The sequence below is a fragment of the Acanthopagrus latus genome, chromosome 7, assembly GCF_904848185.1.
Source record: "Acanthopagrus latus isolate v.2019 chromosome 7, fAcaLat1.1, whole genome shotgun sequence".
Classification (NCBI taxonomy): Eukaryota; Metazoa; Chordata; class Actinopteri; order Spariformes; family Sparidae; genus Acanthopagrus; species Acanthopagrus latus.
In genome coordinates this window covers 8593435-8617243 of record NC_051045.1, presented here as the reverse complement: position 1 = coordinate 8617243, position 23809 = coordinate 8593435, and the positions used below count along the sequence as shown (strand labels likewise).

Sequence of the window (23809 nt, the reverse complement as noted above, 5' to 3'; positions counted from 1 at the left end):
GGGACCTCTGAACCCCTGACCTCTTCCCTCCTTACGGAAACTCCCACATGGACCTGCTGGCAGATGGTCAAGTTATTGTTCTCGGAAACAACCCCTGAAGGAGAAAGTGGATGGGGTTAACCAGTGAACACCTCAGCACTGTCCCAGCATCACCATATGACTCTTTCCTTCATTCCTTACTTCCTTTCCTTCTCTTGCTTCCACTTATAACCTGTCCTGCTTGGAGAGAACCCCTGACAGAATGATTCAGGTGCTCCTAACTCCACCCCAGCCCCCTGCCATCACCTCGCAGGGCACCCCGGCACATAACTAAAGCACGGTGTTATTAATATCCTTATCGTAAACAGATAATACTGTGCCTGGGGGCTCGTTACCCGTGGAGAGAGCTAGGCAGGGCTGATAACGCCTCCCGGTATCGGGCAGAGGGGCCAGGAGACATTTTTCAACAGCCGGCAGCAGAGGCAAACGCAGCAAAGCGATGTGCAGTGAGGAACAGGAGCAAGGCACCACTTATCCTCCTCCACTCCTGTCTCCTCCTCAATCCTTCTCTGGGAGACCCACAGCCCCGGTTCCCAGGTGACCCAGAGGGATGGCCGGCCTGCTTTTGCTTGTTTACAACAAGAGCCTACAGCAGTCTCTCCCCCGAACCCAACCGGCTAGGAAATAGGCTGTGATTTTGTGCAATAAAATATTTGTAAGAGGTGAGGGTAGGGTGGATTGCTCTTAAGACAGGACGCTTGGCTCTTACAGGAATAAATCAAACAAGTGGGTCTTGAGGCTTGAGCTCCACTGCTATCTACTTTGGGATAGTTGTTTGTTTAGAATTTAGGAGAAATCACAGCAGGGGTGATACACACACTGTTAGTGAGGGTGTGCGCATGTAGAGATATATACACTGACACAGCTTCATTATTCAGCAGTTTTGTGTTCAATAAGTTAATGAAGGTTTCCTCAGGCTATGTAGATGTGAACAGTTAGGTGGTGGGGAAGGGGGCAGGGAAGAGGGATGGAGGGTGGTGGGGCACAGGGACGTTTGGGCTGCACTGCTTGGAGGACCATGTGATAAATAGGTGCCTTGAAGTGTGTGATGTGCTCGTCTTGTTTAACTAAAACCTAGTTAAAAAGAGCAGGGCCTGCAGAGGAAGTCACTCTGTATAAACACTCATTTGCCAACATCAAACCGTCTGATTAATTATACCAGAGAACTGCTGCACAGCTGCACAGACTGGGCACACAGTGAGAGACACATTACATTGCAAAAAAAACCCCAAAACAAACACATCACACAGATGCACAAACATGCATGTGTGGCCGTGTGTGCACAACGCATTCACACACACAGACGATCCCATGACCAATTCACAAACAACAAAAGTCACTTACACCTCGACTGCTCCTCCAGGTGTTCCATTGTTCCAATCACACCTATTGTGAACTGATTTCAATGCTACTGAACTCTGCGTGCGAGTTGGAGATAGTGAAAGGCATGCAGACTTCCTCCTGTTCTTATTTTTCCCTGTACTCTCATCCATTACAGCTGTCTGAAATAGGATGTATGCCTCCTCCCACTCCCATAGCTCTGCCATCCATTACTCCACGCTGGCAACAGACAGACACTTCCTCCCACTCCCACAGTGCATTGAACATCACATTACTACAGTCAGCCACAACTGCTAGCAGCACACACATCTCTGCCGTGCAGTTTTATAAGTATTTATGTCATAAACTGTACTTTGCGCTTTTTTTTCAGGGATTAGGCAGCTGTGATGCAATAAGGTATTTAACTGTTTAGGAATTTCACTACATTCATGTGTTGCAATATGTTTGTGAAAGGTGCTTATAAACAGAAATGCATCCATTCTGTCTGTTCAGTATTTGAGTTTAAAAATTCAACAATGCTGATACGCACACTGCATATTTGCATTTACTTTCACTGAAGATGGCAGACTTCTTTTTAATGCTGCATGTGTGCTAAATAAACTTGCTGTCTTGTTAATTCTGATTACAGAGAGTTTATTGATATATCATGGCTAATACTGCTCTAGCCTCAAGCACTTGGCCCACTGAGAGTGGGCTGTGGCGTGGCGGTGTGTAGTTGGACGAGGCTATGGCGTGCTCCTCAGGATTGACAGGTGGGCCAGTGCAACAGGCCTCAGTGACTAGGGTGACTGGGGAGTGAATAAATTAGCCCCCAGGCTGCTTTCCTCTCCCTCTGTTTACTCCATTTCTCAACCACACAAAGCAGCGTGCCAGACAAACAAGCAGCTTAAAGCATAACACAACTGTTGCACCTGTCAGTGCCGATATACAGTAGGCATCAAACACATTTGCACACACGCAAAAGCTTGTGCTCTCTCACCCTCCCACCACACTCCCACCCACGCACGCACACACACACACTCAAACACATACACACACACACACACACACAAACACACGCACTCACACACACACCCACACACACACACAGTTAAACAACAAGTTCTTCAGCACCAAACTACACCCACCCTTAAACACAGAAATATTCACAGAAGCACAGACACATACTGTTACACTACGGCACACACACTTTTGCACACACACAGACAATGACAATAGACTGAGACAGAAAAGGCTAGCCAAGATACTTTTGAGAGCACAAGCACGCCCACATACACAAAGCTCATCATATTCGAGTGCTTATCAGTAATTCAAGACGCATATCAGTTACTGGTGTTTCTGCTGCTCTCTGCATGCTGAGCGTCTGGGTGACAAAGTGACGGCAGCAGAACCATTATTTGCTGTCTGTGGGCTGTGACAGATGACAGCACATCACAGGGCAAGCAATTAAACCATAATTATACACACATACACACATAGCCTCTCATAAAAAAGTGCAGTTTCCCAGTGTGTAATTTTTGAAGAGCTCACTTAGGAGAAAACAAAAACATAGGTGTATCTGCACACACACACAGGCACACGCACACATGTTCAGACGCATGTGAATATGTTATTGGTTTACTGCTGTGTTGGGGGTGCAAATGAGCCACGATAGAACAATGATACTTGGTTTATAGAAATATTCACAGGCAGCGTGTCCATAATGTATTCATGTGCTGTCACTGCAGACAGCAGGAAAAAAGAGTTACAGCGACGTGTGTCCTCCAAAGTCAGACACTGATGCAGCAAATTCATTTGGTGTTGTCACTCAAGCGAATGGCCAAGGCGATGAAACTCTGCCTTGGCCCAATGAGAGGGTATTATTGCCTGGCCTGAACACGCCCCCCCCTTGGGGTGTTAAAGTGGTCCTGAGTGGAGCGGGATCGCAGTTCACACAGGGCAAGCAGGCCAGACAGCCCAGTGATAAACAGTTCGGCCTAAATAAAGCCTTCAGATATAAAGGCAGGGCCACCACCGGTTACCTGTCCTGCCTCTGGAGGCCACCGCTGCCCCTGGCCTGCCTGTTACCCTGGCGACACCTCACTTACATTCATCCATCATGGCTGACAGGTGTCAGGCACAGCAAGAGATGGGTTAGCAAAATGCAAAGTCTGTGGAGGCAAAGCTGGCACGGGTAATAGTGAGACTGAGAGAGAGGGGAAACTCTCTCATTAGACCATAATGATGTGTGAAGACAGTCCTAATCAGAGCGTGGCACCTTATTTATGTTGGCAATTTGCTGTTTTCCTGCAGTGATGCAAACGTCTTACTGTCAGAGGCTGCCACACATTTGTCTCTTGGATTGTCAGTCCAACTGGGAAAAACACACATGTGCACACTCACACCCACACAAACAAATGTTTGCATGGACTGACAACATGCCGGGCATTTTGTTAAAAACTCTCCCTGATTTTTATTCCAAGCCGTCCAGCACCCAGATTCGATCTATCACATAACTTCCTCAAGGATAGTTTTACCATTGATTCATGTGTGAATCATGTGCCCTATAATGTTTCCTTAGCCAATATTTGTTCACACACATCATCACTCTATTAAACGAATGATCTACAGTAGGATCTCAAATAAAAATTTTCAGCACTGGCTGTATTGAGCGAGTGCTTTGCACCGTTATACAGATGTTGACATGAACATCTACCTGGTAAAGCCAGTTCTGGCTCACTGCTTCATTACAGGGAATGTAGCATTTTGTGTATGTGTACTTCTCTGTGTGTACATCTTTGCATATGTCTGTTCACTCGGATGCCTGGGGCAGGTGATTCAGCCTGGGGCACAGCAGCATAAATAGAGCTCACGCAGCAGCCAATCAGGCAGTACTATCAAACCCCATCCGTGGAGGGAACGCAAAATCCATACTCAATAGAGATTCATGGACCATGCAAGATTCAAGCTACCCTGGCCATTGACAGCATCCATGATGACTATTGATCAGCCAACGATTTCTGGCTCTATACAGACGTGATTAGATGACTTACGGCTGAAAAGTGCCACTTCCAGTTTGGAGAATGAGCTCATTTTCGACTGATACCGTAACGCTCTGCATTTCACCTGCTGTCTTTTACAGTCAGCTACTCTGCTCTGCTCTCTCCCAATCGTTCAGTGAGAATCAAATTATCTGTAGTGTCTGGTAGAGTGGCACTGTGCCCAGAATGCCCATAATATACAGTGTCTTACTTGCATTTTGAATTCATAGAGGAATGCACAGCTCCTGCTTGTAACTCGCACAATGGCTGTGGCTTTTTACTCCAGCAACTGCTTTCACAATTAAGATTCTTCTCCTTCCCCATACCCCTTTAAATAAGCCACTACTTGTAAAGTTGTAACAGTATCATTCTTCAGTGCATCTGAAGACTTAAGCAACGGTTGATGAGACATTATACATAATAAATCAAAAGAGGCTTAGATTTATCTCCCCGGTCCTCTCCGTTGGACCAGCTGCAGCCTCTAAATCAGTCAAAACTGAGCGGGCTACAAAATGAATTGGCAGGCTGCACCCGAGCTGAAGGAGAAAATGAAAAACAAACCAAAATTCCTCAACAAAGCAAAACAAATGATGCTCTGGAAAAATGCATGTGTTATGGAAATGACCGGCTCTAAAAATAGCATACTCATTGTGAAATAAACACAAACAGTTGATAAACAGGCCCTGAAGAGGAGAATTAATTAGCCACGCTGGACGCGTAAACACAGCCATACATCAAGTTCAAAAGGAAAACAACAACAACAGGGCTGAGGCACTAAGAGAAGTACTCCTGACCACCCGCCATACCGAAAAAAAGCCCTGACTCTCCACGGCCTTGTTCCTGAGGCTAAGGAAGACAAGAACAAATTCAAGACAAAAGAAAGGGGAAAGGCACTTTAAGGCGGAGAGCTATGGTGATGAAGCTGAGTACAGGAGTTATATATTGGCTAAAGGGAGGAATGAGGGTGGAACGAGAGACAGAGGACAGAGAAGAAGAATAGAGATGGAAAGATAGACGAGGGGATGTGGGGTTTACAGCCCCGCTTTTGCACGTGCCAGAGGAAGCTCATGCACATGCTCATGCACGTCTGTCTCCCTGACTGAAGACACAGTGTCTGTTGATGCTAATGCTAGCCAGCTGGGCTCACGGCCAAAGGCATTAAGTGGAATCGAATTCCACCAAACTAGCTTTAATCAGCAGGTTTTTAAGGTTAGAATTACTCTCCCTCTCCTCCAGCCCGCTGGCCAAGGTTAAAGCAGACACAGGCAGGGGCTGGGCTCAGCTAATGGGATGGAAGGGTGGCATGGGGCCTACGGCATGCCACCATACACCAACACACACATTTATACACAAGGACGCAATGCATGCATAGACACAAACACAGCCACACACTTTAGTGTTTGCCAAGTCACGCCAGCCTATAAAAATAATGCACACACGCCGACAGAAATACAGTTTCACCCGTGTGTGACTGTACGTGTGCGGGACAAACACCAGCACACAAATATGCATAATGCACACAACTGTAAGTGCAGTGACACACGATGACAGAAGCTGGATAAAAAATTCTCAGCAGGAACAGGTCACAGCCAGACCATATGTAAAATTCATCATTGCAACATCGTCATGATAAAAAAAGATCTGACGATAAGAGACTAATGCATCCATACGTGTGTGAATATATCACACGTATAGTTTTGCCTTTAGATAATTGATGTCTTGACCAGCTATAAATAGCCAGCTAAGGTGAGGAGTGAAAGATGGATGCAGGCCATAAATGTAAACATATGCGCTTTAAAGATGTAACTTGTCTGCAGAAACAAATCAGACTGCCTATTCGATACCTATGAGCCCTATAATATTTCAGCTAACAGAGTCCAGCGTACAGTGTACCTACACACAGAAATAAAACCTTTGGCTCTCTGTTACTATAGCTACATCTGTTCTGAATATAGTACAGCATAAAGGCCCATTCACTTTAAGTACACCTCGCAAAAATGTTGAAACCCTCAGCACAAAAAGAGAGGTGACGAGTGAACACATCGGGCTATTTTTCATATTTCACAAAGAGCCAGTAGAGGCCTTGCCTTGACCTCAGCCCACAACAGCAGTCAACACACTGATGCCTGTCAACAAAGGAAATCTCAGTAAGCCTTGCAGCACTTCTGACAGCTTCTCAAAAGTCAAACTGTGTTTCTCTAGTACCCACACTATGAGCAGATGCCTAAGCAGCAATGGTAGCAAAGCTTCTCCTTCCACTTTCCCTCCGCGTTCTTTCATTTCTCCCATCTTTCTCCTCTCCTCTCCTCAACTGCCTTTGCTTGACACATGAGAGAGTGGCTTTGCTTTGGAGATGCACTACAGATTAAATTAGCCTGAGTCAAGAATCTGTTTTTCAAATAGCCTAATGGCCTTGCAAATTTGTGTTTGACCTTGGTGCATCTGGATAAAGCAAAATAGCTCCAGTCAAAATTTTCATTCGTGAGGAGATCGGCAAATCATACTAATGTGAGGGGATGACAAGTTATTAATGGTTGTTATGTATATGTGTAAAAGGTAAATTGGCAAATGGAAACCAGTCATTATCTCGAGACACCACTTCCTTATCACCTAACCTTTGCATTGACCTCTAGATTCCCTGGCCAGCAGAGTCATGTAAAAAATGTCTTGCAGCAAAAAGAGTAATGGGCATCTGTTTGCATTACGAGGCCGTGGCTATCAACCACGATAGGCACTTCATTCCATTAAAAGATGGGGTAATGGATACAGCAATCAGCTTATTGGGCCACAGTTTAGAGACCGGAGGTCAGAGGTCAGGTTTTAGCTGTCATTTTGGTGGGTGGGAAATGGCTGAGTCTGGGCAGTGTTTCCCGCACCCGGTGTCTCCACATGCTTCGTCAAACACAAATGCATGTGCTGGAAAAAGGCCAAAGGGATATCAGCACAGAACATGGACATGAAGTGGGTGGAAAGGAAGAGAGTTACAGTACCAGATGCACCTACGAGGCAAGAAAGACTGATCTGTTCTCTCCTGACATTGTCCTCAAAAGCTAGGCCCCCAACTAGTCCTAAAGGCATGTCCAGAATTTTAAATTTAAATAATTTATTAATAAAAGCATCACATGGTGAGACTGCTGCTGCTTAATGGCATTGTTTGAGCCTGTATGACCGCACATTAACCTTCCCTTGTGTTAGCTGAGGTAAGGATAAAAGTGCCACTGTGTGGAAAAGGGGAGCACGTCCTCTGCATTAATGAGAGCAAACCATCCAAGCCACTGTTTCCCCCGAAAACGCACATACACACATAGACACACACACACACAGTGGCGACCTGTTGAAGATGACATCACAGGCTCAGCCTCCCTGCCGTGGGTTATGCCAGGCAGACATGCTGCCTAATTGTAAGAGAGAGCCCAGATTTGTAATGCTCCACACTTCTGTTAGGGCTGATTAGCGGAGGCTCACGGCTTCTCCCCCTGCCGTGATCTATAGGCACTCCAAATTTCCAATATCTCCGGTGTGAGCAAGGAAGAGCTGAGAGGGACTGTAAATCATGACAAGTCCTACTGAGTGCAGGAGAGAGAAAAAAAGGATGGATGGGTGGAATCGGCGGGAGAGAGTGAGCAACACAGAGAGACTCGTGTGGAAATATGAAGGGGGAGAAGGATGGAGAAAATTATTGAGGGAGTGAGGTGATGGGAGAGGGAGTAGCGCACATATATAGGGGAGAGGAGCACACGTCGGGGAGACATGAGAGAGTTGGGGAGGAAAGAAGAGAGGAGAGGAAAGGAGATATGATTACCAAGGAAACAGCAAGAAAAAAATTTCCCGCTGGGGAGAAGAGACAGAGAGAGTGTGGAGCAGACAAAGAGGAGAAAGAGCATGGGGGAAGAAAGGGGGTGGGAGGACAGAGAGAGGGAGAAAGAGAGACACAGAGAGATACAGAGAGAGAGAGAGAGAAAGAGAGAGAGAGAGAGAGAGAGAGAGAGAGAGAGAGAGAGAGAGAGGGGACAGACAGAGAGAGGAGAGGATAGAATGAATGCTAACAGGGAGCCCAAACCCAGTACTGAGGCTTTATCCTTCACAGGCGGAGGAGCAACAATCGCAAACACATTTTCTCTCGCCCTGGCCCTAAGAGAGATAAAAAAGCAATTTGTATTCTATTCCTATTCAGCGTCGCTTGGCCTGTTTCTCTGCCTGCATATTTGTAAACACAGCTTTGTCAGAGCAGCTTAATCTTCCCAACACAAACACAGACTACAGGAAGGAGGGGCGAGAAAAGGGTGAGGAGGGGTGAGGAGGGAAGAACAGTGGTGAGGGGAACGGAGGGTAAAGGACGAGCGAGAAGGAGGGGACAAGGGTGAGGAAGGGGAAGAGGGTGAGGACGGGAGGGGGGAGGTTTCTGGAGCAACCGAGGGTCATACGAGAAGCCGGGCAGGGCATCGCAGATCAGAACTCGTTTCCGTCTCTGCTGCCACGGGATGCCCCCATGTCAAACTCTGAAAGTCCCGCTGTGTGACGCGCGCACGCAGACACACACACACAGACACACACACACACACACACACACCATTGTTTAACCCATTCCACCCGCCGTCGTCTCTTCCCACCGGCCTCAGGTCCAACGGGCCGGATAACTGACAGAAGCAAAAGAACAAGCATTCCTCATCATATGGCCTGGACGTGACAGATGGACAAGGCAGGCCCTTGTGCTTCCGTCACTGTCACCATGCCTCCATATAGCGCTGCTGCAGCACATTTATTCTGTCATGGAGCTCACAGGTACGCACTTGCAGGTTCCAGGGGAACCAGAGTCCACGTTCTGTACGGGCCAAATCATACAGTCATGCGGAAGGACAACCACACTCACAGCAACCAACTGTAAATTAAAGCAGAGCGACTGAAATGGAGAGACTGAGAAAGAGAACAGGCTTGGAAGTGGCGATCGTCTGGGTGCACATTCACTCACAGAGGCGTGAAATTAGGCAGAGCGACACCTGCCAATACGCATTGCATTAAAGTGCACTAGGTTCACCCCGCTCTTTGGCCTTCGATACCGCGCCGTATCTTTCTCTCATTCTCCCTCATTCTATTTCTCAGTACTCTGAGATCTCTTTATTATTGCCCACAGTGCCCAATTAAGGGCCGATAGCGGCCGCATCCACCGTCAACGCAGTGGGAGAGACGGTGCGCTACTTCAGAGCACGGCAACAACCTTCCTCAACTTCTGTGTTTCTTTTCCTCTGTCCCTTCTTGCAGCACCCAGCACACCCAATTTGGACATCCAGGCTTAGCGGCCGGATTAGCAGGATTGAGAACAATGACAGAATTGACATCGATCATGGAAAGATGGGAACAGCAGCAAGCTCACCCACACTCTACAATCTGCCTGCTATGTCATATCCTGTGTGCAGAGCTGTGACTTCCACAACATATCAGCCAACTGAATTGAAAAAAACAAAAAAACAAATAATATGTTTCTGTTAACACACATACCCTTGAGTTTGCGCCTATCAGGGCTTATGAAAGGTCAACAGCAACACACTGAAAACAAAAGTGTGTTCTGCAGCTCTCAGCTGCATCCACTTGGTGAGGCACATGCAGTATTGACAAAATGTTTCGAAAGTGCCATGCTGACTTTATTGTTGTTTGTTTCTGTCATGTTTTCAACAAGTGTTTACCCATGAACGAGCGACCTTTGTGGATTCTTAATGTCTGTAATGCACTTCGTATGGACATATAATAATAAAAAAATAAACTTTGCCAATGCACATACTTCTGAGTGTACGTGTGCATGGGGAGACAGACAGCCCTGCAGACAGACACAAGGCCAAACACAAAAGACAGATTCGGAGAGACGGGGAGTGCCACAAACAGACAGAGAGACAAGTAAAGGAAGACAGGGAGAGCCACAGACACACAGCAGGCAGATGGAGGAGCCTGAGAGCCCCCGGGCAGCCCTATGATGAAGACAGTGGGGACCGCAACCAAAGGAGTCCATGTTATGTGCGGATTGTGATGAAGAGAAGGATGGGGTGGTTGGTTAAGGGGGAGGGTGGGGTAGACAGACAAGAGAGATGGAGTGAGAGAGAAAGAGGGAGAGGGAAAAATCAGCTAGTGAGCCAAAAAGAGGGAAAGGAAAGCAAATGAAAAGTGACACTTTAATTCAGAGGGCTTCTTCTGCCTGAGTTATTATGAGATGTTTGTAAGCTGGCTTGTTCATGCATCTCCCCTGGCCTCGTGCCTGGCTCCCTCTCACTGAGGAGACCTGTGGCGCTAACCTGTCTTTATCTGAGCTGCACAGCAGGGGACAGCACTCTGCCACCATCCTCTGCTTTGATCCTCCCACTTACACCATGGCTGCCTCGCTGCCTCCCCACCTCTCCCTCCCTCCCCGATTCCCTCCTCCAACATCGCTCATATGCAAAATGTGTCTCCGTGTGTCCTTTTGCTGCTTTGATATGACCAAAGCCCTCCATACTCCCTCCACTCTTAATTAATTGTGATTACTTTAAACTGGGAGGCGAAGGTTAGCTTTGACTGCATAAAAGCACTTCTGGATGTAGTGGTGCACTAGTGCTACATATCAAGATAACCACTGAGGGGACGCAGAAACGGAGAATACACCTAATAGAGTGAATGCACGTGCCTGAGAAAGAATTGCACACCGAAGCAGAGACGTAACAAGAGGAAGACAGTGCAAGAGTGAGAGGCCAATAGAAACAAACACACAGAGAAAGAAAAATGGCACTGTGTCTGAAATGATTTGACATTCTGGCTGGGCAAGGCTTGGTGTTTGAAGATGGGAGCCTGACCAGGGTATATGATTTCCACAGTAGGAGGAGGAAGGCCATGAGGGCTGTTTTGGGCTTGGGCAGCAGCTGGGGAGCAGACAGATAAAGGAGACGGACAGATAAAGGAGGCAGACAAATAGAGGTAGGGAATTATAGGCACACACAGATACATGGGCTAAAACGTACCTGAAGTACCAGACAGGTACAATCTGGCAGCCAAAACAGACAAGGATGGAGGAGGGGGGCGGGGGCCTGAGCGTAGCAAATTTAATCAGGCAGAGCGATGCGCACACACACACACACACATACAAATACAGGTACAGCAAGACAGACAAGAACATGGATAGATGCACTGTATGAATACACAACGGTGGTGTGATGAGAAATGTAACTGTAAAGCGGAGAGGGAAAAGGACCCAGAGCAAAGTCAAAGTGAGAATAAGGGAGAAAGAGAGAGAGAGAGGAGGGGGAAGGGACAGAGACAGACACGGAGATGGTGGTGGGGGGGGGTAGCAAGTTGGAGTGCCGACAGGTCTCCAGAGGTTGTAATATATAGCATCGTTTCAATCTCTCAACAGCAACTACAGCCCTCCTTTTTCATATCCCTCCACAGTCTGAGGACAGAGAGATACTTCTGTCCTTCAGAGCCAAATCGGCATTCAAGATGATATAATGTGCTCATTTTTTGACATTATATCCCCAAATCTGGATGGTTATTTGTGGCTGGATGTGCTCTCCGTCCCCATTCTCTCTGGAAATCTCAAGGTTACTAATGGTAAAGGATGGATATAAAATGCCAACGTCAAACGCGTTTCTATGTTTGTCTTGTGCTGTTTCCCCTCTCCCAGAGAGGTTCGAGACCAATGGTTGATTTATCTGCTGCATGCACCATTAATCCTGGGACCATGCATGCCTCTGCTGAATAATTGATCTCCGTGCAACTGTATCTAAATCCGTCAAAACAATGACACCACACCTCCTTCTTTATCCCTTTACTTTGTCGTTACCTCGCTCCTCAGAACCGCCTTCCCGTGCCTCCGTAACACTCCAGTTGTTCTAAAAAAATAAATCTACCGCGGAGCTTTCACAGTTTTATGCCAAGTACAATCAGGCAGGTACAGGGTTAGGGTTAGTTGGAGAGGTGTTTTATGTGTGTGACACTGTTGTTCAACCACCAGAGGGAGTTTACCCATGACTGAATGCGCGGATCCGGAGAGGAAGCCCGGCCACTTCACTAAATGCGAAAACAAAATATAAAGATGTTGTTGACAGGGTAATCTGACAATGCCTCCACTCTCGAGTCCTGGCAGCCAAGTAAGCCGGGGGCCGGGAGAAGCAGTGACCTCCTAAGGTGATCAGCTCTCAGCTCTCTGTCTAGACCTCAACAAACAGCTGCTCAGTGTGGACCAGAAGGGGAACAATGACCCTTAATTTATGTCCACACCCCTCCCTCCTCCCCACTTCTGCCTGTCTCTGTGACTTGTTTTTGCATACTGCATTTAAAGTAATAAGTACAGTATCTCCTTGAATGCCACAGAGCTATAAATCAGAGGAAAATAGACCTGTCATCTTAGTAAACAATGCATGGGACCAGTTATCATTAAAAACATAAGAGTTCTGGAGGAGGCCTAGCCATGCATACGGATGAGGATGGGACCAATCTAGCAATCTCCTTGGCTCGCCCTAAAGCTTCTGGCCCAGACTGGAGGTACACATATGCGCATGCACAACCACACACCGGAGCAAACAAGAGGGCGTACAAAAAAAGGGCATCCTTTAACTAAGGTGTTTAATGTTACCCACGTATATAAAGCCATGACAGAGGCTATTTTTGATGAAGATTATCGAACAAAGCTGCAAGAAAGCTGCACCATACAATCAAAACCACAGCAAACATTTACTTTAAAAGGCAGAAGGAGCACAGTGTCGCTGGATTTTCACAGTAAAATGCAGTGTGCAGCTATGCGAGGCAATTGGGTCTTGAAGACATTGAAAGATGTTGATCTTCTTAGACCTCAATGCACGCGTAACGACTTCACAAATAACAATTTGATTATGATATTTACCGTGTATTATGACGTCTTATGACAAATAGCGTTTCATCACAGAGTCATTCAATCATAACATGTTGGTCGAAGTGACATTACCAAGATTTAGGTCAGCGCTCGGAAAATGAGCTCTGGATTCGATTGCAGAGACGACATTGTTCAATGTCACGACAGTGCCATGAAAATTTAGCATCATTTGTTATGTAGTGCCATCAATGTTTATGACAGCCAATCCATCGTCAAGTAAGCTGTATGTCAACCTTTGTGTCATCTTTATGACACATGGATCGCATGAAATGTCAGGGAATGTCATCTCTATGTTCCCAGGCGCTGGAGCACATGTGATGGATACAACCCCCAGAAAGAAAATCACAGTCCCTAACACATGTTTGCAGAGCAGAGTTCAAACACCCTTCATGTTAATCAGGCGCCAGTGTTCCTGTGCCCCTGTGTAAGGTGGCAGGCGGATGGCTCCCGGCAGCGATTTGCATGCAAAGCTGCATATCCTTCTTCCATAGCAGGGGCCCCTCAGGTGTAACTGAGTGGAGGTTCCTGGTGGCACTCTGCCCTCTCCCTGCCTAAATGAGATTGGGCTGGAGTCCCCCTCATCTCTGTGTGCACACCTCCTCTCGCTTTTTCCAAAGGGAACACAGACACAGACACCGGAGTGAGATACAGAGGTCAGCGAGACACAGGCTGAAAAAGATAGACACAGAAAGCGAAGGAGAGGGAGAGAGAGAAAGAGAGAGAGTGAAAGCGAGAGAAAGGCAGAGTGTCTGGTCTTCAGTCAAGAGCCCTGGACTAACATTTAGCCGGCTGCTGATTTCATGACCCAACGATGAATACTGCAGTTTTAGATGATTCCTCCTCAAGTTGATGATGACAGTAATGAAGTCAGTCTCCTCCTGGAGCTAGAAGTTACTTTAAAGCTGCCACAGTTTGAGAGCATTTGCTGCAACCCATTAGCTAAAACAAGGTGTATCCCTAAGTGATACTTGATGAGAATGAGGATGGCCATACATCTGTGTATACAATACCTACAAACAGGCCTCCAGCACTATTTGTGCTGTACAGTAATAGGCTTCGGTGAGGCCTGTAAAGTGCTGCGACTGCATTTTTAGAATGGGTAGAATTGCAGTGCTACAGACTTCGTAAAGAGGAATCTGGGAGGAGAAGGGGGAAAAAAAAAGTCTGTGCAAACTAGAATCTCTGTCTCAAGTCTTCTTTAAGTCCAATGCAGGTTGTTATCTGTCAGGGAGAGCTGGGAGATGCTCTCTTATCAACACGCAGACACTATAGACACACAGAGACTTAATTAAAGTTCCTTTTCCATCTGATGAACACGGTTAGGCTGTGTTGTCTGTCTCTGCCTTGTGATGAATTCATTCTGCCTGGAAGATATGAGCCAGTTGAGCCGTGCATGTCAGCCTCTGTCTGCAGCTGCCATCCTTCAGATACACTTGGTGACAGAGGGGTCCAGCACATCCTCTGTGGGCTACATGAGGACTGACATGATTCAATGGCTCCTCCCACTGCCAACCCCCCTCTTCCTCAAGAGGCCCCAGTGCTCCTGCCCTGTCTCATTATGTGGGCGAGATGTTTGGGGGTCTCTCTGTGCCAGCCTGTCGTACTGTCAGCAAGCATAATGCCTCTCAGTGGGCGCCGTAGCAACTGCGGCACACAGTTTGTTTCTGTGTGCGTGTCTGTTTGTGGATGAATTCCACATCCACAGAATTTCTCTCCTCTCCTGCTGGATTCTTTTCACACAGCTCAAAAGCAAGGCAGGGAATAAGGTGGCATTTATAGTGCAGAGGGTTTCCACACTAATGCAAGACTCAAGTGTCACTCTATGTTCAACTGACCAGTGTAAATACAATACCTACTGTAGATTCGTCTTTTCAATTTGTGCCCACTGCTGAGGGTAAGATTTAATTTAGTAAGGAGTTTTATACACAACCAGATGACAGTGGGGCGTTGGGGAGCACCAGTGAGAGTTTCTATCAAGCCTGCAGATTAATAAAAGCTTGTGTCAAGATCTGCAAGATGAAAAACAGCAAGAACCAGACGGCACAAAACTAAAGCAAAACAATCAACTTCTTGAAAAGGCTTAAATGACATTTAATATATTTACTGGCAAACATAAACATAAATTGACACCAGGAGGCTGAGGGGAGTGAATACAATATCTCTGATTGCTATTACTGGAATAAGCAATGACAGTGTGCACTAGATTGGTATGGTATATTGAATTTCATGTTCTTTGAAATGGAGTCTGAAATGTGAGATTTGTCTTTTGCCTCTGAATGGCTCACACCACACACCCTCCCCCCGCCCCCCCTCATTCTCTCTCATTTGGACACTGGCACATTCAGTTAACTAATGCGCAGTATATGGCGACGCTACGCTATTACCCCATTCTCTCAACTGCCTGTCGAAGAGATGGAACATCAGATGTGATTTGGAGAGGCTTTCTTCTTGTTTCCGTTTCACATCAGAAACATACCTGCTGGGAAGATATTCTCTCTATAAATTTACCCTATCTGCCGCTGAAAACACTATTCATCTCATTACAGTTGATTGGGATCCTCATTACATTAGAGAGTGCACACAAGCGTGTGCGTGCATGTGTGTTTCCATGCATGTAAATAAAGACAAGAGATAATGAGCAAAGAGAAAGAGAGCAAGAGGGAGATATAGCAAGAGCGGGAAAGAGAATGAGGGAGGGAGGAGTGTGTTAATGAGTGTGAGATGTGCTGAGGTCGCTGTGTTTGTTCTGTAATAGTGTGTTGCCGCAGAGCTATGCCACCTCAGGTGGGTGATTAGCGGTAATTATATAATTACACAAAATGTGATAATAAACAGCACAGAGGGAATCAGCTCCATCATCTACTTTGCTACACCTCATATATACACATATAGTCATTTTCTCGTGAACAAACAAGTAAATATAGAAAACAGTTCTCGCTTTTTAACTAGTACACACACCCTCTATTCATGCGCAGCCCTGCACCAACACAGAGGGAGACGGCCAAACCCTTTCGCACCCAGATAATTCCAACCTGATACAAAAAGTAATGGAACACTCACACTTGTCCTCCACTCGCACCTGTGAGTAAAAACCGATTTGCTCCCTGACACACAGTAACGGCCAATAAAACAAGTGCTGACTCGCTCCCAAAGGCAGCCGAGGGGAGCGGGGGGACAAATGAACACAAACTGGGAGTAAAAAGCTGCTCCCGGGAGGATTTTGCCTTTTCTGTAGTCCTCATGCTCCTTCCTGCTTGAGTGAGAAACACTATCTGAAAGAGCCCACGACTGTCCATCTCATCTCTGGGCCTACTGCAAAAAGAAACAAGTGTGGAAAAAAAAAAAAGAAAAAAAAAAAGAAAAGAGGAGTGATTGTCTGATGCGTCCCTCAGTGTTACTAGAGAGCAACTCAAGGAGCCCTTTCAGCCATAGGTTCACAAAGAGTAAAAGCCTAACGTGTTTATGTGGGCAAACTCCAAAGAGACAGACAGAGGTGACAAAATGTACAAGCCAAGGAGAAACCGTCCAGATGATTTAGAGGTGGGATAAAACTTACAGTGACTACGAGTGGAGAACAACAGGCAAAAATGTGTGAAAAGTGAATTGGATAGAGGAAGAAGAGGGCAGTGTCAGTATCCGGAGGTAAAATAGAGGATAGGGAGTGAGAGAACAGCATGGGGTGGAAGCAGGGGATAATTACTGCTAATAAAGCCTAATGGAATTCAGGCCTCACGTCAGGTGCAAGATGATCTGATTACCGCTGGGCGGCTGGGGGAAATTGGGAACTGATCCGTTAATCCCGCCATCCCCTTTTGTCTCTCATTCGGTGTAGGAATGTGCGTATCCGTAAGCGTGTGTTCACAATATTGGAAGAAGTATGCAAAGTTAGTTTAACTCAGACCTGTACAACCGATGCACACAGCAAGCAGAATCATTTAAATATTTCAAATCCATAGTTTCAGTGAATATATTTCACAGAACTCTATAGAGTAACTGCAAATCTTATTAGAGATCAGATTACATTTTGTCTTATTACTAGTGTGTGTGCTGGTGACATATCATGAGCGGGAGTCACAGGATGTGCTCTTTGACAGTGACTTGCTGTGACCTGTGGCATCCCTGATTCAGAGCACAGCCCATTATTCTCTCTGCTGTGGTTTGTGTATGGAAGCGCGTGTGCATGTACTGTATCTGAGTGTGTTGGTGTGCATGTTGTTTTAACTTTTCAACTGGCTCTCCCTCCCCAGGCCCCCTGCTGATGACTGCTGACCTTGACTGAATATCACTTTTTGGCAACACAGAGGTCAATGGAAAATGCTGCCTTTCCACAGAACAGTGTGTGTGTGTGTGTGTGTGTGTGTGTGTGTGTGTGTGTGTGTGTGTGTGTTTGTTGTGTGTCCATTCGGGCTTGAGTGAGGAAAGAGAATGCGAGAAATAAAAACAACTTCAGTCTAAGTGATGCTGTATGTGGTGTGATACAATTGTGCCATATATATACAGTATACAGCACCCCTGCAGGGGTAAGATGTGTGTGAGCCTGCGCCTGCATCTCTGAAAGTTGATGAGTTGGGAGATATGTTTTTTTTTCCGACAGCGATCACACATACATCCAGTAATCAGTATGTGTATACTATGCGGATGTGAGGGAGAGCATCTTGTTATGTGAGTGCATACACTCAAAACAATCTCTTTCTCATCTACAGGAGACCATCTCCAGTCTCGCCTCGACTTCTGTGATGTTTCCTGCTCTCATCTGGCTTCAGCTGACTGCTGCAGAGAAACTGTTTCAGCATAGCGAGCTGAGAGAAGGAGCAGGCGTCATTAGCCTGCTTGGAGATGCCTTTCTCAGCCATCCTCTATCTCTCTATAGCACCTGCTCCGTCTCCAGATGAGATCAGGAAGGTGGGGCATTGGAGGGCAAAGGAAGGGTGCAGCACAGGCATGCTCGAAGCGGGAAGAGAGGCAGATGAGGGCGTAGGGGAGAGATGGGAGAAGGAGGAGGGCTGTGCATGGAAGATATCAGCCCATGCCTCAAACCAGACTCGAGGCACTCGTTATCGTGGTTTGATTTCTTGCTATGCTGCTCCACATACTCAGCTCATTGTAATGGCTGTCGGGTGTGAACATGGACGTGGCAGCGGGAAGTCAAAGGGATTAGCCATTTTTAAAGAAGAAAAGATGTTTATTTTCAAGTGCTGAGCTTTTAGCATATTTATCAAAATGACATCCAAGTCAACAGGGAGCTAATATCCATCCAATCCTTGAGGAAAAAAAAAATCAACTTCTAACACTTAAAAAGATAGCAGCAATGTAGTCAAGTTAAAAGAAACATCAATATGTTGCATGAAAAGTCACGGCCTTCCCTTCGTCAAATGCCACGATCAGTAAAATACAACATTTTACAGCACTGACAATAACAGGAAACATACAAAAAGGCCTTTTCCTTATCTTGATATAGTTGCCTTTCAGCTTTTACAGAACTGAGAGCTTTTTTCACCACCACTGGGAAGATGAAAGGCCTATATGAATCATTATGTTTAGTATAATAGCTTATTGACCTTGTGTTGTAGGAGAGATGCCAGGGAGCATACATGAGAATGTTCTTTTTACAGCAGCTTTCTTTATTTTAGTCTGCACACATGGATATCCTTCCCCTTTGCGCGACCTGCATTATAAGCTTGATAATGATATCATTTCACAGTACAAAACTGCAACACTATCACTAACCTTTCAGAGGCGTTATATTTTTTTCACCAGTAGCACCTGAAGTCTCTCAACAACTGGTCAGAGTCTGTTTGCCTGTGCCATGGAAGGCCTTTACAGGTTCACATAGTGTGTAAAAAGGCTTTTATTGCAGGCCAATCTGCAGGCTTGTTGTGTTTTTACAGAGTATCATCTCTGCTTGTTGTGTGAGGGTGGGATAACATATTGGATGTTTATTAGACCTGGAGTCAATGCCCACGCCAGAGCGCTGCTATAAAACTGCCCTCTATAGCTGGTCAGCAGAGGCAGTCAACTGGGCTGCTAGCCTGCACAGGCCAGATGCCACTGGGCGGCTAGGAGCACTTCTGTCCCCTAATCCCCATCACCAGCAGGTCACCCTGGAAAGGTCTACGAGTCATGTACACAGAGGGAACGTCTGCTTTGTTTACTGTAATATGTGACCTCATCCAGCATGTACTGGTGGCTCAATTAATGCTTATAGTACATACTTCATAGGCATCTGTGCATGTGTGCAATGGATTAGCTAGCACACAAAAGAATGTAAGCCAGATCCTAATTTAGCAGCACAGTACTACAACAGCCCCAATGTCTGGCAGAGCCGCGTACGGGCTTCTTCTTCAATTTTTAAAGGGGGAACCACAGCACTGGCCAGAGGCACTTTATAGAGCCCTGCAGCAACATGAGAGATGAACTTGGCTGAGGCACATACAAAAACAATCGCGCACACACGTCACGGCAAGACCTGGGCAGCGAGTTGAAATGCTGGGCGTTCGGATCTGATGGACACAGACAGTCCCTCTCTAATCGATCTCTTCCTCAGACCATTTAGCACTTCTGTTACTCTGGAGGCCCTGGCCACAGCTGTGTCTGTGTGGTCCTATAGATTCACCATGGCACACTTGGCAGTAAGATCATGGCAGACGAAAAATATCAGCCTACGTTTGGGCAGTGTCTGAGGCACTTTCAGGGAATCATGTTGTGGAGCCAAGGGGAACCAGCCCCATCTTTATTGCTCTTTAATCAGAGCAGTGCAGGCTGGGTAAAGATCAATGATCTCTGAGTGTTAGCATTGACTTGGGCCTACAGCTCCCAATCAAGGGCCCCTCTCCCACCTAATGTTACATTTAATGAGCCAATTAGTCCACAATGGCGTGGCCGGCATCTTAAACTGTTGTTTACTCTGCATTCATTATTAATATCTCATAGTTAGGTATGAATAAAATTAAAAGGAGCAGCGAGACCATTAGCTCCCCATGGTGGATGCTTATTAAGATAGGATGCTTTGTTATCTGAGCAAGGGGTGGGGTGGTAATTGTTCGTGGTGGGCAGGATATGCTGGTTCAGTAGCAAGAGTGGTTTGATTTATACAACCTTGGAGATGTTGATGCATGCGCGTATGAGAGATGGAGTGGTGTGGTTTGCTCTAATGCCTGTGAGAGAAGAACAACAGCCTGCATCCAGTGGCGTCAGATGCTGCTTTAGCTCCCTCGTAAACACTCTCTGTTCTTTGCCCTCCACTCCTCACCCTCTTCTCTCCAGTCCCCCCCCTCCCATCCCTCCCACTTAAACAGACACCTCTGGGAGGGTGTATGAAAATTTGTTTCATCTCCCCTTTCTTTCATTTTATAATTTTCTTTGAGGTGTTTTTTTGTTTTTTTCTTTTGTTGCTAATTCTACTTTCCATATCTTTCAGAGGGGGAAATAAAAAGCTACTAAGTGGTCTGGGCAGGTCTGTTTAATACCACTGTATACCGTGTGTGTGTGTGTGTGTGTATATATATATACACATACGTATATATATATATATATATATATATATATATATATATATATATATATATATATATATATATATATATACACATACGTATATATATATACACATACGTATATATATATATACACATACGTATATATATATACACACACACACACACACACACACACACATATATATGCATTCTTTGAATATTTAGTGTTATTTTCCATTGTCAGTAGACGAGTTTGACTATTTTTTTCCTGTGTGTCACATTCAGTGTCAAAAGAGCAGCAGAAGGCAGCATGAAGGCCATTGACAATGTCATTGTGGTTACTTTTTAATTTAATCTGTTAATTTAATACTGTGTATTGCAAAGTCACTGACCCAGTAATGTGTGCCGATTGTACCCTTTTCCATTGAAGGCAACAGCCAGATTTTAGTTGGTGGGTTTTTTTGTGCATTGTGAAAGGGGTATTAGAAATCTGCTGTAATCTAGGGCCAGGCTATTAATCATTCAGTAAAACTGGAGTTGAGTCAAAATCAAACACCCCGAACTATCATCATTAGCACTCTTGTTCTGCACCCTTGTTCTGGCAAGGCCGGATGTGGATACATGGGGACAGGGACCGGAGCTTTCGGGGAGGAGGGGGGGGGGGGGTGGTTGGCTGTTCCTTATGACGAAGATAGAGTGAGAGTGTGTATATGGAGGCTGGAGCAGAAAAAAATAAATCAAAAAATCAATAAAACATTAAAATCGCTTCAGTCAACAGAGCAAGACCCAGCTGCATCCAGCGGCTCTTTCGCCCAGAAAGATGCTTTGCTGCTTCTGCTGATGGGACCAACTCCAAATATTCATCAGGCAAAGCTGGGTACACACCTCAGAGGACGCTGTGCATTCCATTTGGTGGATGAGAGACAATATTCAGTATGGGCAAAATGAGACAATTCACAGACATTTTCTGGATATAATATAGAAGTTACTGGCCTGAAGCATTGTCGTTATGACCAATCAGTGCAATTCTTTTTAAAAATTCACTGAATTAAGTGATCAGTGGGACATTTTTGAATGCCTCTTTTTGTCCCCGAGGGAAGTGGCTTGACAGATATTGGCTGCAAGGAAAAGTCATTAAAATATAAGAGAGATCTGCTAAAGGCTATATTACAAAGACTAACAAATGGCAACATTTACGTTTAAGTCTTCTCTCCCTATCTCTCATTGCCCCATTCTTGTATTCATCTCTGGGCTCCAGTCAGAAAGCAACAGGGCAAGCCTTTCCGGTTCCACTGCTCCTCGCCACTGAAGCAGTGCATAATAACTCATAGCCAACATCGTGCTGGAACGCGGCAGCAATTGCTTTCAAGCTCCCACTTAAAATAGTCCTGGTGACAAGCCTGCTGCTTTAAATAAGCGCCTCAGCCTGTCTGGAGAGGCTCCTTAATCCCAGTGGTGAGAGACACTCCAACAGGAAGACACTGGGGTGAAAAAACACTCCTGCACCAGAGAGACTGGAACAATTTACAGCAGGTGACTGTGGGAAGCAGGATTCACCGGCAGGGCAAGATAGAGGGAGCAACAGAGAGCGCACGGGGGGTGTGCAGAAGTGGAAAGGGAATATACATGGAATGGAAATGAGACAGCTTACCTACAAATACCTCAGTGTCCGGACCCACACACAATACATCCTTTAGGGGCACTCAAGCACAAATTTGCATTTTAAAAATGGAGCTGCAGAAAACAGAAAAAGGCCGGAAATACTAGCAATAAAAATATACAAGTCCAGGGGGCAGAAACAAGGCACAAATATTTACAGTCGGTGCTGCTCAGTTTCTGTTTCTGAACACAACTTGTGCTCCTTGGCCTCTCTGTCTCTGCCAGGCTGTGGTGTGAGCCATACTTAGTCCCAGCTAGGTGACGTAATCGTGGGCCAGAGAGGGAGAAGAGAGGGCTATGATGTCACCCAGCACCTCTAGCAGCCCACTATCGTCCCACACACACAGAAGCTCTCCTCTGAGAACAGTGTGTCCAGTACACAGAGGGAACGTTTTGGCCTGTCCTCCCTCCCTCGCAACTTTTTTCTCTCCTCCCTTCCTCATCGCTTCCCTGTCCCACCCTCTCATTCTTCTCCAGCTTTCGTCCCCTTTCTCCCTCACTTTTTCTCCCCCACTTTTTCTCCCTCTCTCTTACTGCCACCCTATCACTTCCATTCTCCTTCCTTCCCCACCTCACGCTCCCACCCTCACTCCCTCTATACCTGAGGCTCTTGTTCTTTTATAGCAAATTGAACCTTTCACTCTGAAAGAAATAATTACTCTCTGGAGAGAAAGGGGACTGCCGTGGAATGCTGATATGACACACAATGTCACCTTGCCACTCAGGAGCCTGCCTGCGAACCCAGCTCAGATGGAGAGAGAGAGAGGGAGAGAGAGAGAGAGAGAGAGCGAGGGAGAGAGAGAGAGAGAGAGAGAGAGCGAGGGGGAGAGAGAGAGAGAGAGAGAGAGAGACAGAGAGAGAGGGAGAGAGAGAGAGAGAGGGGGGAGGATGAGAGGGGAAGAAGGAGAGAGCGGGTCAGGGAGTGGGAAGGGTGAGGGGGGTTATGGAATAAAAGTAGCAGACGAGTAACAGAAAGAGAAAAAGCAGAGGTGAGGGAAAGGGAGAGAGGGAGGAAATTGTGCCTGTGCTGGTAAAAGAAAACAGGAGATGGAGGGGGTGAAACCGCAAAGAGGACAGGGAAGGTATAGCAGGTAATAAGCCAAGGGGAAATGAGGGAAGGAGTGACCAAAGAATATAATAGGGATGAAAATGAGAGGGAGGGGACTGAGTGACAGTGGTATGTGGAACTGTAAAGAAAAAGTGAAAGAAGAGGACGAGAGAGGATACGTGATAAGAAGGAGATAAGTAAGGTTACGGGCTAAAGTGCGAGAGAGCAAGGTGGTGTTTTGAGGTCAGAACGAGAGAGCGGGAGTGAGAGATAAAGAGAGGGACAGACAGGGTGTGACAGCAAGAGCCCTTACTGGGGTCAAACCAGGGATGGATCCATCTTCATCCACTGGCATTTG

The 23809-nt window shown here is 46.2% G+C and overlaps 1 protein-coding gene across 5 annotated transcripts in view; it reads right to left on the bottom strand.

The window, feature by feature from the left end:
• Positions 1-23809, bottom strand: part of camta1a (calmodulin binding transcription activator 1a) — a 287515-nt gene that overhangs the window by 63741 nt on the left and 199965 nt on the right. The window contains exon 1 of one of the 5 annotated variants that reach the window (XM_037104954.1): positions 22396-22583. The exons of the other annotated variants lie outside the window; for them this stretch is intronic. The gene's annotated coding sequence lies outside the window, so the exon portion shown is untranslated. Of the gene's footprint in view, positions 1-22395; positions 22584-23809 lie in introns of those variants that run through there. 5 annotated transcript variants of the gene reach the window in all.